Source organism: Phacochoerus africanus, chromosome 1, assembly GCF_016906955.1.
Source record: "Phacochoerus africanus isolate WHEZ1 chromosome 1, ROS_Pafr_v1, whole genome shotgun sequence".
Classification (NCBI taxonomy): Eukaryota; Metazoa; Chordata; class Mammalia; order Artiodactyla; family Suidae; genus Phacochoerus; species Phacochoerus africanus.
In genome coordinates, this window is record NC_062544.1 from 191,791,161 (window position 1) to 191,807,977 (window position 16,817).

General features: G+C 36.4%; 1 protein-coding gene across 1 annotated transcript in view; it reads right to left on the bottom strand.

Annotated features, from left to right (window-relative positions):
* The window catches only part of SPATA16 (spermatogenesis associated 16), a 205,790-nt gene that overhangs the window by 42,345 nt on the left and 146,628 nt on the right, over positions 1-16,817 (bottom strand). The window lies entirely within an intron of this gene.

Sequence of the window (16,817 nt, forward strand, 5' to 3'; positions counted from 1 at the left end):
TCCCTGTTCTAAGTATTTTGTGTGCATTTTCTTTATCAAACATTTTTAAAAATTGAGATATAATTGATTTACAATATTATATTAGTTTCAGGTATACAGCAAAGTGATTCAGTTATATATACATATTTTTCAGTTTATTTTCCATCATAGGTTATTACCAGATATTGCATATAGTTCCCTGTGCTATATAGTAAATCCTTGTATACCTACTTTATGTAGTTTGTTTCTCTCATACTCCTAATTTGTCCCTTCTCTCCCTCCCTTTTCCATTTGTTAACCACAAGTTTTTTTGTGTGTTCATTATCTTTATATCCTCACAATAACTTTGCAAAACTGGTGCTATGGTCCTCATTTTAAAAACAGGGAGGGCTAGGTTATGCAAATGGGAAATGACTTGTCTGGAAACACAGCCTCTGGATGAAGTAGGATTCACACCTGGACAGTCTGACTCCAGCACTCATGGGCCTAACTGCCACAATCTGCTTGAGTCTGGCTTGGCTTTGGGTTACTTCAGGGACAGGGACAGATAGAAGCCATGGGGTCTTGGAGGCCAGATTTACTTAATTAAGTTCCATCCTGAGTAATGATACTTTGGTTCATTGAAGTAGCCTTCTTAGATGAAGGATGATGTAGAGAGGGTTTAATGAACCTTCCCTACTTAACGCTGCCAGAAAGGGAAAGGTATAAAATTCCAAATACCCTTGAATTATTACTGAAAGTTCAAATTTTTAATGTCAAATCAGAACTCAAATGGTAATGTTTCTAATGTAGTCTTCACTATTTGTAGCATTTCTTTAGTAAAATAATAGACACAGTAAATCATGAGTGTTGTTATTCACCCTCTCTGACTCCCCTACTCTCCATTTTAGCTATAGAACCCTTGGTTCAAAGTAAAATTTACCGAGAAGCCCAATCTTTAAGTCAGTAAAGGTAGATCCTTTCCATTTGAAGCCTGGATCACTGACCACCAACCTTCATCACTGTACCCCATCCTATACCCCACACCCAACTGCCACCTTGAATCCCTCCACAGAATCCCAGTTTTTCAAAGCACATTTAGGAAAACTCTGCCGTTAAGTTATTTGGCACATTTTGGTTAAGTAAATAGCATCTGGCCGTCAAATAGAGATTCGACATGTATGCTGATTATTAAAAGAAAATAATACAAAATATTTTTTAAATCCGAGCACAGAGCAAAAATGTATTAAACAAGATTTAGTCTTTGACTCAGGATCAGGTAACCAATAAACATTCTTGAGGTCTAGCATTTATGTGGCACGTCTGTGCCATACACTTTATCAGAATTATCTTTCTGATGCAATAACCATATAGAGCAGGACATATCATTATGCCCACCTTACAGAAGACAAAACGTAGCTTTAAGAAGTTACAAACCTGCCCAAGATTACACAGTAAGCAAATGGAGGAACCGGAATTAAGAGTTAGGTGACTAGTGTCAAAGCACAGAGTTTAGCTCTCAAAATGATCCCATGACGATGATCATCACTCTAATAGTCATTGGGTAGCCTGTCACTGAAGCCAGGCAATGCCAAACACAGACAGCTTTAATAGACACAATTCTAGATTGAACACTTCCTTATTTTGTCTAGAAAAGTACAACAAAGGCCTAAAGAATTCTCAGAACTAATAAACTTTTCAGGCACTTTAACATGCAGATTGTAGTATAAGACACTCCTTTAGTTGGTATTTGAATTCCAAACTGCCTCTTTTTATTTTTTTTAATTAATTAATTAACTAATTTTGCTTTTTAGTGCTGCACTAGTGGCATGTGGAGGTTCCCAGGCTAGGGGTCCAATTGGAGCTATAGCTGCCAGTCTACGCCAGAGCCACAGCAACGCTAGATCTGAGCCACGTCTGAGACCTATACCACAGCTCAGGGCAATGAAAGATCCTTAACCCACTGAGCGAGACCAGGGATCCAACCTGCAACCTCATGGTTCCTAGTTGGATTCATTTCCACTGAGCCATGGGAACTCCAAACTGCCTCTTTTTAAAAGGATGGGTCATTTCTATAAACAAAGTAAAATGCGATTTCTGCATTACCATTTTGAAAGTGGAGAAAGTCTCTTTGCTTCTGAAATCTGTTGCAGATAATCACCAGACACACCCAACCTAATACTATCTTGCTCCATGCTTTATTGAATTTGCCAATAACCAGATCATGTGAAAAGGCAACTAAGTAAAAATAAAAGGGACACTAGCTCACCCCACCCCCGATAAATGGTAATGATTATTCATTAGCACTCTCTAAGATGCTGGCCTTTCTAAATTGTTGGCATTTTCGGGAATTAGCATACTCTGGAGATGGAGGGCAGGAGAAGGTATGTGTTCCCTGGCTGCGATTTGCTCTGTAATCTAAGCCCTGACTTAGAAGGCTGCAGAGCCTCCTGGCCATGCTGGTAATGAAGTCCGGAGCATCCTCTGGGACCCTTAGCTTTCTGGGTAACTCTTGATGTCTCAACCCCTGGAATGGGTGTGGGTAGGCTTTATGGTTGCTCTACTTCCACACAGATCCAGAGTATATATAACTCACTGACAAAGAAGCCTCTGGATCTCAGGTCCCAGAAGCCACTGTCTGTACCTGCTTGCAGCTCAGAGAGGGTTTCTTACAGGACACTTCCAGGTTGTTAAGGCCAACATTGAAGTGCTCTTGGACTATAGTTCATAATAGTTTAGAGTGTGCTGTGCATGGGCTGGCATTTGTAGTGTTGCAGGAGGCATATTCAGATTGGCGTTTTTTGATACAGCTCTATTGCCAAAAGTAGCTGATGTTTGAGGGCTCTGTTATATAAATAGCATGAAGACTTTGAGAACTTGATCTCTTCTTGCTCTTAAATATTTAGCAGATAAAGAGTGACAGTGGTTAGATCAACTAGAGCAACTAATAAATTAACATGATAGCTAATTTATTATGTACTTGCAAAATATAAGTGTTTGCTATTCTTTTTGGTGCTATATGTTTCATCCTGTGAGGTTTCAGTCCATTATCAACTTCTAGTTGATGTTTCAAAATGTGAGGTCCCTACATACATACTATAAAATTCAAAAAATATATTTTAAAGTATAATTTTTATTCCATTTGCATGCAGAACAAATTGCAGTTGTATGAACATTTAGCCTAGCAGGTGGTCTATGACCCCAAATGACGACATGCTTAACAGATGTTGAATCTCTTGTGACATTAATTTGAGTGCTGATTGTTCTCAATTTTATGCTCATAAACATCTACCTGCAATCAAAAAGCCCTGTGCCTCTGATGGATATGAAAGTTAACCAGAATACAGCGTCCTTTGGTAGGGAAGTTGAATTGATTAAAAACGTCTTCTTTGCTCCTGTCACATCAGAAGAAAACTTGGGAGAGATAAATCCCTTAATGTATTCCTTTACAATTTATCGCAATTGGAGATAAAATTTAGATGACTATGACCAAATTTATTATTAAAAAAATCAGTTTGCAGGTATGATGCAGTTCCAAGTTCTTACCATTAGGGAAGTGGGCATTTTAAAAAAGAGTATTAAAAAAAAAGAATATTAAAGAGTATGCAGATTAAATTTCTTGCAGAAGTGCAATCTTTAATTTTTTCCCCTCCAAGTGAAAGATGTCCAACTCTCAGCAAAAGATGATGAAGTTTGCCCTTTATCAAGAACCTTTTCTTAAGAATTGACCAGTTTTCAGGTACTCAAGTCATTCATGTTCTTCGACCTTCTGTATAGTTGCCTGACTCCCTCCTTAAAATCCCCTCCCAGGAGTTCAGTGACAGTCTGCTTTCTTTCTCTGCCTGTTTCCCTCTCCTTGTCTCTGCCTCTCTTCCCCTCTCTCCTGTATACACATACATGCTGCTTCCTTTTCATGTCTCCTCCTGTTTCTCATTCAGTGCATCTCTAAGCTCTCTTGCTCACCAATATATTCTTTGTATGTACACTCTTGGGGGAATTTCTCTATTCTTGAAGCATTAATTGTTATCTCTAACCAAAAGATTGGGGGGATCAATGCTATAATTTCATCTGCAAAATTTCACCAGTTTCAAACACAGCATTTCCAAATGCCTACTGGGATATTGCTGTTTGCTCCCCATTACAAATGTTACCTCTCATACAGCAAATATATTCTTTGAAAGTGATTTTTTAATCTCCACAATGTCTACCTTCCCCACATTTCACCAGTATATTATAAAGCTAGCCCTTGTTCATCCAATTATTCTGACTCAAAATTTTGAAGCCATTGTTGACTTTTATTTCCTTTTATTCTCTGACATTTAATGAATCTCAAAAACTCATTAAGTCTTCCCATGGTAATAGAACTCATATTAATCACCTTCTTTGCATTATCATTAATACTACCCTGGTCAAATTTCTGATCACATAGCATCTGCCTTACAGAAAACATTTCCCAACAAGCCTCACTGCCTCCATTATCATTTCAAGCCGATATATCTCCACACCACCATCCAGTGAATATTTTTGGAATGTCACCTTTGTCATGGTCACATCCTTCCTCAGGAACTTCATTGATTCTTTCCTGATATTCAAGGCTATCAACTCTGTGCATGTATTTCACAGTCTATACTTCATTCCTATGTTTTCTCCAGTATAAACCTTTCTTATCAGTTCTGCTGATTTCACTAATTTGCACCATCCTGTGCTTACCTTTATAAGGAACTTTGTGCTTTTCTGCCCAGAAACACCTACTTATTCTCCCCATATTTTCTTTGTTCATTTGATCATCATCCTTCCAGATGTGCCTAATTTAAGTCCCACCTAGTCCATAAATGGCTTCCTGAGTATTTCAGTACCCTCCTTCCTTCTTCTTCTTTCTTTCTTTTTTTTTTTTTGTCTTTTTAGGGCCGTACCCTTGGCATATGGAGTTCCCAGGCTAGGGGTCAAATCCGAACTATAGCTGCTGGCCTAAGCCACAGCAACGCCAGATCCAAGCTGTGTCTGCGAACTTCACCACTGCTCACGGCAACACGAGTTCCTTAACACACTGAGTGAGGCCAGCGATCGAACCTGCATCTTTAGTCAGATTCGTTTCCACTGACACAACTGGAACTCCACCCTCCTTCCTTTTAACTCTTAAGAACACCTATACCATTCACTGTAGCATGAATCTACTAACTTTTCACAGGGAGATGTCTCATCTCTCCAGTAAGTTTTAATCTTGAAGGTCACATCTTCAAGTTACCTACATGCCCTAAGCATCTAGTAGGTGCTCAATCAATACTTGAGAGTGAATCTAAAAAAAAACAAAACAGAACAGAACAAAAACAACTTTTCTAAATCCTATTTTTTAAAATAGCCTTGGTTAAGACTAGAACTTCAAAAAAAAATCAAAGCTAATGAAATGTTCAGAGCTTCTGAGATATGATTTATTTCTATGTCACTAAACTTAGGAAAGAATATCATGGACTTAGTTGTTCATTTTACCTAAAACTTAAATGATTTTTGTTCTATTAACAAAGGGTGAATGAGGTGAAATAATCTGTCTCAGATAACACAGTGGAGTAGATGCTCAAATGAACAGAGCATCTTTGCTTAGACGGAAAAATTAGTTTCATATTCAAGTTGGACCCTTGCTGTAGCTTGTTCTCTGGGAAATGTGGACTCTTGGTCACAAATTAAGACTGGATTAATAGAGAGTGTCTGGCTTAGTGAAACTGTTGGCAGCACCAGAAAAGCATCTGCAAAAATGTGAAATATTGATTGTAGATCAGCAGACTCATCTGTATATATGAGGGGCAGCTTATTTTTTATGAAGTTAAACATCTGTAAAATAAAATTTGAGCTCTCTGGACATAAAGTATAAAATACAGATGCCATCAGCAGCAGCATTTTCTGTTGGACACCTCATCATAATCACAGCCAACAGATTGTGAATAAACTTTTCAAAGCAGTTTTTTAAAAAAGAAAAATCACTGAGGTTTTAAAACTCTTTTAGAAATACGCAGATTTGTTAGGGTTCTATCATCACCTTTCTCTAAGTTTCATTTCCTTTGGTGTCTATGTGATTTCTCTGCCCTTTGTCCATAAAAAAAAAATGTTCTGACATTTTGGGTTAGAGCAAAATCTCATTTCTAAAGGTCCCAGTTGTTCAGTGTGAGATGGGACGATGTCAGTTTTATATGACTTCTTTTTTAGTGATCGGTTTCAGAGTTGAGCTCCCCTAGTCCCTTCATAATGTCAACACTTTGTCATTACTTCTTTCCCGATCATTTTGTGGATTTTATCTTGTACTCCTTTTAATGCCAATACTTCTATCTTGGAAGTTATCCACAAATTCACATCAGCAAGAAAAAAGCAAAAGGCAGCAACTTTGCAGCTAACTTGTCATTATTGCCCCCCATAAATAATAAAAGTTTCTGCTTTTGAAAACGTAGATAGAGCATTTTGATTTTTGCATTTGCTGTATGAAAAAGCTATATGTACAATGAATCTTTGTATAATAAATTATATTTTGTCTTTGACCTTCGTTATAGTTTCAGAGTTATAGATGCAGGTGAAAAAATTTCGTTTTTATTCCTAAGATTCCCAGTGGTGACTTCAGGTGGCTGATGTATTTCTCTAAAACCAACCTTTATATATATGTTTCCTGCCTAACCCATATATAAACTTTGAAAAATAATTCCATAATATTATTATACATAGTTCATTATTATTTCCCTTAGAATTCTTATTGATTCCAAAGTTACATGTTTAATCAGCTGTATTGTATTTATTCTAGGGAAGTTCCTTAATTCCATCCCCACCAAAGTAGATTTGAGACAAACATGAAAGGTACTGACATTTCCTTCAATATTTATTAGATTCACAATTAGTGAACTAATATATTGTTGCTATAATTCCCTTAATGACTGTATTTTTGCAGCCATTGGATTGGACATTTGTTGGTTGGCTACCTAACATGTATTCCCTCTTTGCCTCTTTTTTTTCACTTGGAGAATTCTTTCAATCTTTACCTACTCTAAAAGTGAGACCCAATTGACTTAAGGCAGTCAATCCATGGCATGACCTTGAGCTCAGTTTTGGTTCAAGCATAAGCATATAATGTAATTATGGAATCCTTAAAATGTCATAGCTGGTATGTAAGACAGTTATAAATTCTTCAAGCTGACTAATTGGGAAGAATTATTTCTTATTTAAGAAATATAATAGTTTGAGGATTAGGAATAATTTTTATAGCTAGTAAGTACAAAGATAGTAAAATTGACTACATTTTAGTGAAGCTATTATTACAACATTGCAATACTATATTACCAATAACTAGACTTAGGTATATGAGGCAATACAAAATAATAAATGTTTAGCATCATTTTTCTTGATCAACATTATTATTTTTCCATTTTGGATTAGATTCTACATATTTCGAAAAGTGACTTGGGTAATTAACTAATAATGCATATTAAGGCTTTCAGATTATATAAGACTTTTAATTTTCCTTACTCTCTGAAGTGGTAGTCTACTCATTTGTTGATATTCCACTCTGGACTTGTAATGACTTGTCTTAAGTAAATAGATGTGGCATTAAAAAAAGGTGTGAAATAGTGCTTGAGGAAGACAGATCAAAAGGAAAAGTAAGAGATGAGTGATGAAGCCATAGGTCATATTAATACATGAAATGTATTTTGTAGTTCCTATATGCTTTCTGGAGGTAAAGAAGTTCAGCTATCTCATTCACAATGTTCCTAAAATGATAAAAAAAATCAGCTCAGAGAAGCAAAGCAATTACTTTTCTTGAGACCAAAGATTTTATTTTTATTTTGTTTTGTTTTCTGTTGAAATTGGTTTTGGAATGCTGCAATTTTTATTTGATAAGTGCAATTATTAAAGACAATTAAAAATTATAATTATAAGATATCATGTATAAGAATTATTATTACTCATGAATTATGATTAATGAGCAGATGATCTTAGGGTAATGACTTAGTAATCTCCTATAGTTAATATATAAAATTTGAAAGTCAGCAAGTTTTTGATTTAGGACTTTTTTTTTCTAAAGAGGAGCACCAATTTATTGTATAAGCTATCTGAAATTCATTTTTATCCCTGTTATGCCATATTTATAACAACTGAACCCTAAATATTTATTTATTTTACTTTTTTAATAATGATTTTTGTTTTTTTCCATTATAGCTTGTTTATAGTGTTCTGTCAATTTTCTAAAGTACAGCATGGTGACCCAGTTGCAAATACATGTATAGATTGTTTTTTCTCACATTATCATGCTCCATCATAAGTGACTAGACATAGTTCTCAGTGCTACACAGCAGGATATCATTGCTTATCCATTCCAGAGGCAGTAGTTTGCATTTATTAACCCCAAGCTCCCAATCCATCCCACTTCCTCCCTCTCCTGCTTGGCAACCACAAGTCTTTTCTCCAAGTCCATGATTTTCTTTTGTGGAGAGGTTCATTTAGCTGTATATTAGATTCCAGATATAAGTGATACTAATTTAGGATTTGATAAGATGTTGCTTACATATGGAAATCTAAAAGAAGAGATTATCATTTTATTTTATTATTTTAATATTTCATTTTATTTATTATGTTTTTAAATTTTATTTTAAATTTTATTTTATTTTTCATTTTATTTTTATTTTTTAATTTTTTAAAATTTAATTTAATTTTTTAATTTAATTTTTTGCTTTTTAGGGCCACAGGTGCAGCATATGGAAGTTCCCAGGCTAGGGTTTGAATCTGAGCTACAGCTGCCGGCCTACACCACAGCCATAGCAACACCAGATCTGAGATATATCTGCAACTTACACCACAAGCATCATGGCAATGCTTGTTCCTTAACCCACTGAACATGGTCAGGGATCAAACCTACATCCTCGTGGATACCAGTCAGATTAATTTCTGCTGAGCCACAGAGGAAACTCCAAGATTATCTTGATTATTAGACATTGGATGTTACTCTTCACTATTCATTATTAGCAGTCAGTTTAGTTGTGATGAAAATTTTAACCTCTTTTCTTCCTGTTAAACTCAGAAACAAAATGTCTGCCTTTGACCACTATTATTCTCCACAGCTTTTGAATTTAAGGCTAAAGGAATAAGACCTGAAATAAAAATTAGAGATAAAAATTTTGGAAGTAAAGAGACAAAATGTCATTACTTAAGAAAAGATGCATATTTACGTAGAAAATCTAAGAGGAGAAACTGAAAATCTATTAGCATAGGCAAGAGTACAGTAAGGTATAAAAAAGAGGGAGTATACAACCCCCACAATAAACAGATGTAAGATTTAAAAAGTCAATCAAAATACATAGGTATAATAAGATGCACAGTATCATGAAAATACTGTTTTGTTCACTAATAGCAAAATGATATATTAGAAACAATCTTAAGATATATATCTGAGATGAATTGATTATCTAATTTATCTGACAAATATTTATAGGCCCTCCTTACTAGAGTCTACATAAATGTGTCAGGCATTATGATAAAATGGTAGGATAATGAATGCCATGATGTTGCTTACTATTTGGTGCATGCAGTAGACAAGTAAACAGTCAACTACAATACAACATGGGGCATTCTTAAATAAAGGCGAGACTAGGGTACTAGTGAATGATGGAGATAGAAAAATTCAACCATTGACCAAGGAAGTTAGCAAAATAAACTTGTCTGGGTCCTGGAGTAGGATGCTTTTTCTTGTGGGAATTAACTCTAGGCATGGTGATAAGTTTGGACTTATACCACTTAGATGGCCCAAGAAATCTCAGCTCTAGAAATAAAGGCTCTCTGTTTGGTGGTATTCTATAGTGTTTGGAAAAATCAAAAGAAAATATTCTCTGGAAGGATGCAAAATTAACCCAGACTTTACTACAGATAAAGCCACACTGAATAGTAGCTTGCACCCATGAGTGAAAACACGCAAAGATATTATCTACAATAAGTGCAAGATGGTGTGGTATCATAGAAAGATATTTGGTCTTTGTCCTTAGTTCCTGGTACAGAGCTTCTATAATGCTTAGAATTTCTTGAGTGATAAAGGATGATTGGAATGTCTTTTGTTCTACAGACTCTTGGCATGTCCCTAGATAGCTTCCTTCAGAATAGGAGGTAGTTTCAAGAAAGACCAAACCTTGGTTAGAAGCTTAGAACTTTAAGCCCCATTTCCCAAACCTCTAGGGAGGGGAGAGAGACTGGAAATTGAGTTAATCACTAGTGGTGAGTGATTTAATCAATCATAATGAAACCTCCATAAAACCCTCTAGAGGATGGTATTTGGAGAGCTTCTGGGTTAGTGAAGTACAGTGAGGTACTGGTAGAGTGATATACCTAGGGAGAGCACTGAAGCTCCATAAACACACACACACATACGCACACACTTTGCCCTCTGTCTCTTCCATTTGGCTATTCTTGAGCTGTTTCTTTTTATAATAAACCAGTAATGGTAAGTAGAGCATTTTCCTGATTTCTGTGAATCATCCTAGAAAATTATAGAACCTGAATTGGGGGTTGTGGGAACCCCAGATTTATGGCTGGCTGGTTGGAAGCTCAGGAAGCCTGGAACTTATGACTAGCATCTGAAGTGGGACAGTGTTGCAGGACTGAACCCTTAATCTGTGCAATCTTTGCTAACTCAGGAGTTAGTTCCAAAGTTAAACTGAATTTTGTTGAGTGTTGGAGAGTGACAGAGTGTTGCAGAGGTGGTATGGAAAACCCCTACATAGTTTCAAAAGTGTTGTGAGGAACAAGAAAGTCCTAGAAATGCAATCAGGATTTGATGGAATGGTCCTGGATCATGAAAACATGTGGTTTGGGAAGAGAAAGGATAAAAGGGTAGAGGGTAAGAATCTTTGGTTCTTGGATGGCTACCCATGGTGTGAAACTACAGCCGTGCTCTGCTAAGTTACTAAAGGTAAAAGTTACCAATTGTAGAGATGAATCCAACTCGTGGGAAGTGGGTTCACTGGATTTGTTAAAAAAGCAAATGAACCAGAAAAACCTGAATATACAATCCCCTGGTTATTGTCATTTGTTATTGCTGTCATGAAATGAAGAGAAAGTGCTGGGTTGGAGTTGGAAGATTTTGGTTGGTCTGAGTTTTTGTCGCTAGCCCAAAGCCTCTTTCATAGGGGAAAATTATGTGGGAACAATACAAAGTGGTTCTAAGACTTCTGATTATCAAGAAAATAGTCCTCATGTAGATCAGCAAAAGCAAGAAACTACTGAAACCATGGGGTATATTGAAAGTGTTATTTACATTGTAGATAGATATCTTCAGCCTCCCAAAGAACCCTGACTAAAATAAATTGTGAGAGTGACTAACCAGGGACAGGTTTTTTTTGTTTGTTTTTGTTTTTTTGGCTATGCTCCTGGCATGTGGAAGTTCCTCCTCCAGGAATCAAACCTGGGCCACAGCAGTGACAATGCTGAATCCTTAATCACTAGGTCACCAGGGAACTCCTGGGGGCTGTTGTTTTTAAATGCTGCAAGTGAAAGAGCACAGTTGGGTTGATGTAGGACCCACAGCTCACTATGGAACAATCACAGATGGCTATATGTAATCACACAGTAGGTAATTCCCTAAGGGAGCAGCAAGCTTGATGAAAGGCTACTGCAAAGTTGGCTTACCCTGAGGAGGGAAACTGTCTAATTTCCCCAGAAATGACAAATGGACTTCCTCACATGATTGAGTGGACATGCTTTGTATGTATGATATTCGGTACCAGTGGTTAAGGGCCTTCTGTGTAAACTTAGTGCAACAAAATATAAGTTTATTGCTGCAAAATAGAGCAACAGTGGAGGAAGCCTTATCAATTTTTCGTCTGAGTTTCCTGTCATGGTCCTTATAAGATGCTAGTAAAACATTAGCATAATTAATAAGAGAATGGGGAGAAAGAAAGGGGAGATAAAAGCAACTCATCCCAGCAGTATAGACATTTTATAATGGTTTTTAAGAAATAAGATGATTAAGGCAAACATGATAGGAGTGAAAAAAGGACAAAAAGAGGAAGGTCAAGGGATTTGGGTCTGAGGTGTGAACAGTTTTTGATAGTTATTAGGAAATGGGAGAAGTAAAATAGCATAGAGACAGACAAAGATAGAAAATGTAATAAAGAGCTTCAGTGATATGGAGGATAGACTATGAAGAAGTAGCAAATACCTCGTTAAATTTCTTAAATGAAAAAATTTCAAACAGAGACTGTAGTAATTTTTTGAAAAAAGATAATCTGTCAGAATTTATGAAAGACATGATTCCTTAGATTATGGACCATGATGACTTCCAAGTCAGGACAATAGTTACCTTGGTGGGAGGTAGGGAGTGTTCTGGGATTTTTAAAGAGGCCAGGCAAGGATATCTGCAGACAGAGGTGGTATTTTATTTTATGACTCAATGTTTACTTTGTATTAATTAGTTAAGTTAGTAATTTTATTTATTTATTTATTTATTTATTTATTTATTTATTTATTTATTTATTTATTTATTTATTGTCTTTCTGCCATTTCTTAGGCTGCTCCCGCGGCATATGGAGGTTCCCAGGCTAGGGGTCAAATCAGAGATGTAGCCGCCTGCCTACGCCAGAGCCACAGCAATGCGGGATCTGAGCCGTGACGGCAACGCCTGATCCTTAATCCACTGAGCAAGGCCAGGGATCGAACTTGCAACCTCATGGTTCCTAGTTGGATTCGTTAACCACTGAGCCACAATGGGAACTCCAGTCGTTTGTTTTAGATATGTGTGATATATCATAATAAAAATGCTTTAAAGAATAAATAAAAAGAAAAATACGAATAACTTGGATAGGGCTCTATTTTAGGTATGAAATGCAGTGATTTTCTCTGGACCACAAGGTCATCAGGAAAAGCTCCTGTGTAAAAGGTGTGAGTTAACTGAGCCACGTATTAAAGCATAAATAAATAGGATCTGAATGCCAAATATGCAAATTAAAGAAAAGGATAAAACTACAAAATAGAAAATTTGAATTCTCTCCAAAATTGACTCACAGTATTTAAAATTTAGATTGTAGAGGTATTGTCTCATTGTGATTGAGAGTTCAGTCTTTAGGGATTTTAATGCTCAGCTGCATGATTTATTTGATGGCAGTGCCTAATGATGAGCTATATAATTACAGACTAGCTAGATTAGACAGCATAAGTAAGTGTTTCAGGAAAAACAAATCTCAACATGAGTATTTATCTCACTACTCCTTTACCTGTTGAAATGAGCTCTCTTTTGTTTTGAAATGGTTAAGGGGTTTTTTATGCAGACTGAGGTAACTGATGATGGATAAGAACCTGATAAACTGGAAAGGCTATCAAGATTGACACTGGGAAGGGCTTAATCTCTTTATGATGGGATAAATTTGAGGAGTGTAATTTGGAGAGCTAAGAGTGGGAAAGGGAACTTGAAGGGAAGCTGCCATGTAAGTGTGTGTGTGTGTGTGTGTGTGTGTGTGTGTGTGTGTGTGTGTGTACGCGCGCACGCGCGTTACAAGATTTTACCGAGCATTATGGATCAGATACCTCTGCCACCTGCTTCCTGCCATGTATCTCATTCCAACTGCATCACTTTGCTCCAACCCATTGGTTTTTCTTGAGAGGCTACAATAAAAACTTATATTACATTGATTTATTTTTTGGGTTATTGACTGGTATTTCTTTAATTGAAACAATGTCTGTCTTCAGTCAGATCCTATAAGAATGTAAAATAATATAAGCAGGTTGCATTACACTTCCAGGGAGGTCCAGGGGAAATTCAATAATAGGAGATAAGAGACAATAGATGAGGGCAACCACAGGCAAACGGTGTTGTAACCCGCTACTGCAAAAACCACTTAACTGCCTCTTGAGAAGTGTTTTCTTTCATCAGATAGAACAGTGCCAGAATAGGACACTTCCCATTGGGGAGACCAGCATTTTACTATTTTAAGAACAGAGACTTTAGCCCCATATATGAGGGATTTCTTTACTTTGGGAATGATTCTACCAAGAATTCTGTTACAAATATAAGGTGATTTATTATCTTTATAACCAACCTGGCTGTAGCACTTTCATAATAGTATTGTGGATGTAGGCACTTTAATTCTATGAATTTTTCCATTTGATAAAGTGAGTCAGAAAGAGGAAAATAATCTAATCTTAGAAACTCTTGATCATGATAAAATTATTTTAAGGAGGAAAGAATAAAGTGAGGAATTTTAACTTCACATTTTAGAGAGCATAAGAATGTATTATCCTTACTGGTAAGTGATGACTGTGAAAGAATAAGGTTATAAATTTCAGTGAAAAGCAATTTTTAAAGGTCTATTTTAGAACAATATATTATTCCTCTGAACATACATATTTACTCTTGGGAGTTAAATTGCATTGGAAAGACAAAATATGACTCTATCCACCTAAGTGTTAAAGTAATTGATATCTGATCCAGAAAACTTTTCTATTAAACATTACTAACCACAGATCCATTACTGAATATTTATTTATTTAGCAAATAAATCTTGATGTTTTCATCAAGAGGAGACAGGATATGCTTATTGTATTACTTTATTATTATTAAAATACAACCATGCAAGAATAAGAACTCTACAGAATTACATTATTTCATTGGAATATATGAATAAAAATCTCAAGCAAAATCTTTATAAATGAAAACATAATAATTCTGGGGCTGGTGAATTATTATTTGTTTTATATACCCTGACTACTCTACATGAATCAAACTGAATTTTCCCTTAAATAAGAAAAATGGAGAGCTACACTGCTAAAAATTCAGTAATTTTTTCTCCATGAAACATAATACAACATAGCTCTATTATAATATGGCTTGGAGATTTTGGTGGGTCTTACCACATTCCCAAAATAGCAAAGAATGCACAATAAATTCCTGAGGATATATAAGCCTGGTTGCCCCACAAGGCACATTTGAATTTTAACCCTCCCTTATCAGTTTTGTAGAAATTATAAGGGCAATATTGTCCTTGTGCCTGACACTGGGGGTAAAGTAGGTTTTTCTCATGATAAATCGCTAATGTAGTTTGTCCATTCAATAAAAAAAATTAAAAGTACTTAGACCTCTATGCATTTCAAGATGAATTTTTACAGCTTTTTCCTTTGCATCTATTTTTTAGGTGTACATCCCTGAAAAGGGTGACTGTGAATTAGGGGCTAGCTAGAAAGAATACACTGCCTGGGAGATTTCTGTCATGAAAACTCTTCGTGCTTATCACCGCCACCTCTGCCAGTTATTACTGGGCTCACGGTACTGTCACGTGACCAAGGAGTAATGAACTCAATATTTTCTTGATAAAGGTGACCTGGAGTTGGGCAGAGTTTCTGAGTTAGAGGTGTGTCTGCCAACCTCTGCTGGGAGAACTAAATGTGTTAGTCTCCAAGTTTTAATGATAATACCTACTTATCCAGTAGAACGTTGATACATAAACTTTGATCCAAGATCTCCAAGGTACAGATTTTATGACCTTCATCTGTTGATTGTTTATTTAGATGACTTCTGTAATTCTTGCTTATGCGTTCAATTTCTCTTGCTGCAATGAAAACTATGTAATTGTGTTCTATCTCCCATGGGGCATCAGTATCTCTCCTGAAATGTCCCCTTATTGTGAGTGGGCACAAACACATATGTATGAGAACATCCACCTGCAGCTCTACCAGGAGGGAGGATTGAGCTGGAGGTAGAAGAGAACATACATAATAAACTCTGAGTATTTCTGAGGATGAATTTGACTGCCTATGGAGAAATATTTACCCATCCTCTGTTGAGGTCTCATGAATTTACTGTGTATACTGTAGCCGGAGTAGGAAGCTTCCTACTTGTTATGATGTAAGGCAGTGTATTAGGGTAAAGCTACTTGATTTAAGAGAGAATCTCCACATCTCAGCAATCTAAAGCAAGAGAATTATTTTTGTTGTTCATATGGGTATTCAGTGACTTGCTCTCATATGGTCATTTGGGCATCCAAGCTTCCTTTGTCTTGTAGCTTCTTTAGTTCCACAGTCCTATCCACCCAGTCAATGGCTAGGGAAAGAGAGTTCTGCATGTTAGAGGTTTATGGGTCAGGGCTGGGAGTGGCATATGTTATTTGCGTCCACATTTCATTGGCCGTTACTGAGTCACAAGCCTCACCTGACTGTAAAGGAGGCTTAAAATGTATTCTAATCACATGCATGGGGGGAAAAGAAGGGAGTTCGGTAAACAGCTAGCCAGTCTTTGCCACTTTTAGTGGCAAGGACTTCTATCTCCAAACTGCTCCCTCATCTGTTTTCTCCTACATTATTCTTTTAGAGTCAGCCTTCCATTCTACAGTTAGAGCTTAAATTTTAATTGAAATATTCTCTAGAGGAGATGGAAAATTTTCACCCTGTATGTAATACGTATATAATGTGTGTGTGTGTATGTATATATAAGTATAAATTACTAAAGTCATATCCTTTCTTAGAAGCAGATATATTTTAGTACTGCCTAGTATATAGTACTTGGAATATATGTGCTCAATACATGTTTGATAAATAAATGAATAGATGAATACACTACCCATCTCCATTTTAGATGATCTTCTTGTCCTGAGAATTTTGGGATTCTAGAGCATGAAGAAAAGGAGAAGAGAAATGGAGAGAAATGGCAGAATAACATATCAAGTTGGAGAGAGGGCTAATAAAACTTCCAGTCTCCAGTGGAGTAGAGGGGATTTCTAGAGTAAGATCCAGAAGGGGACTGTGTTCACAAGCCAGCACTCTGTCAGTGAGAGGGCATCTTAGCAGCCCTAGTCTGGGCCAACTTGTGTGGTAGGGATGGTTGGTATACATATAAATAAACATCTATACCAGGAGGC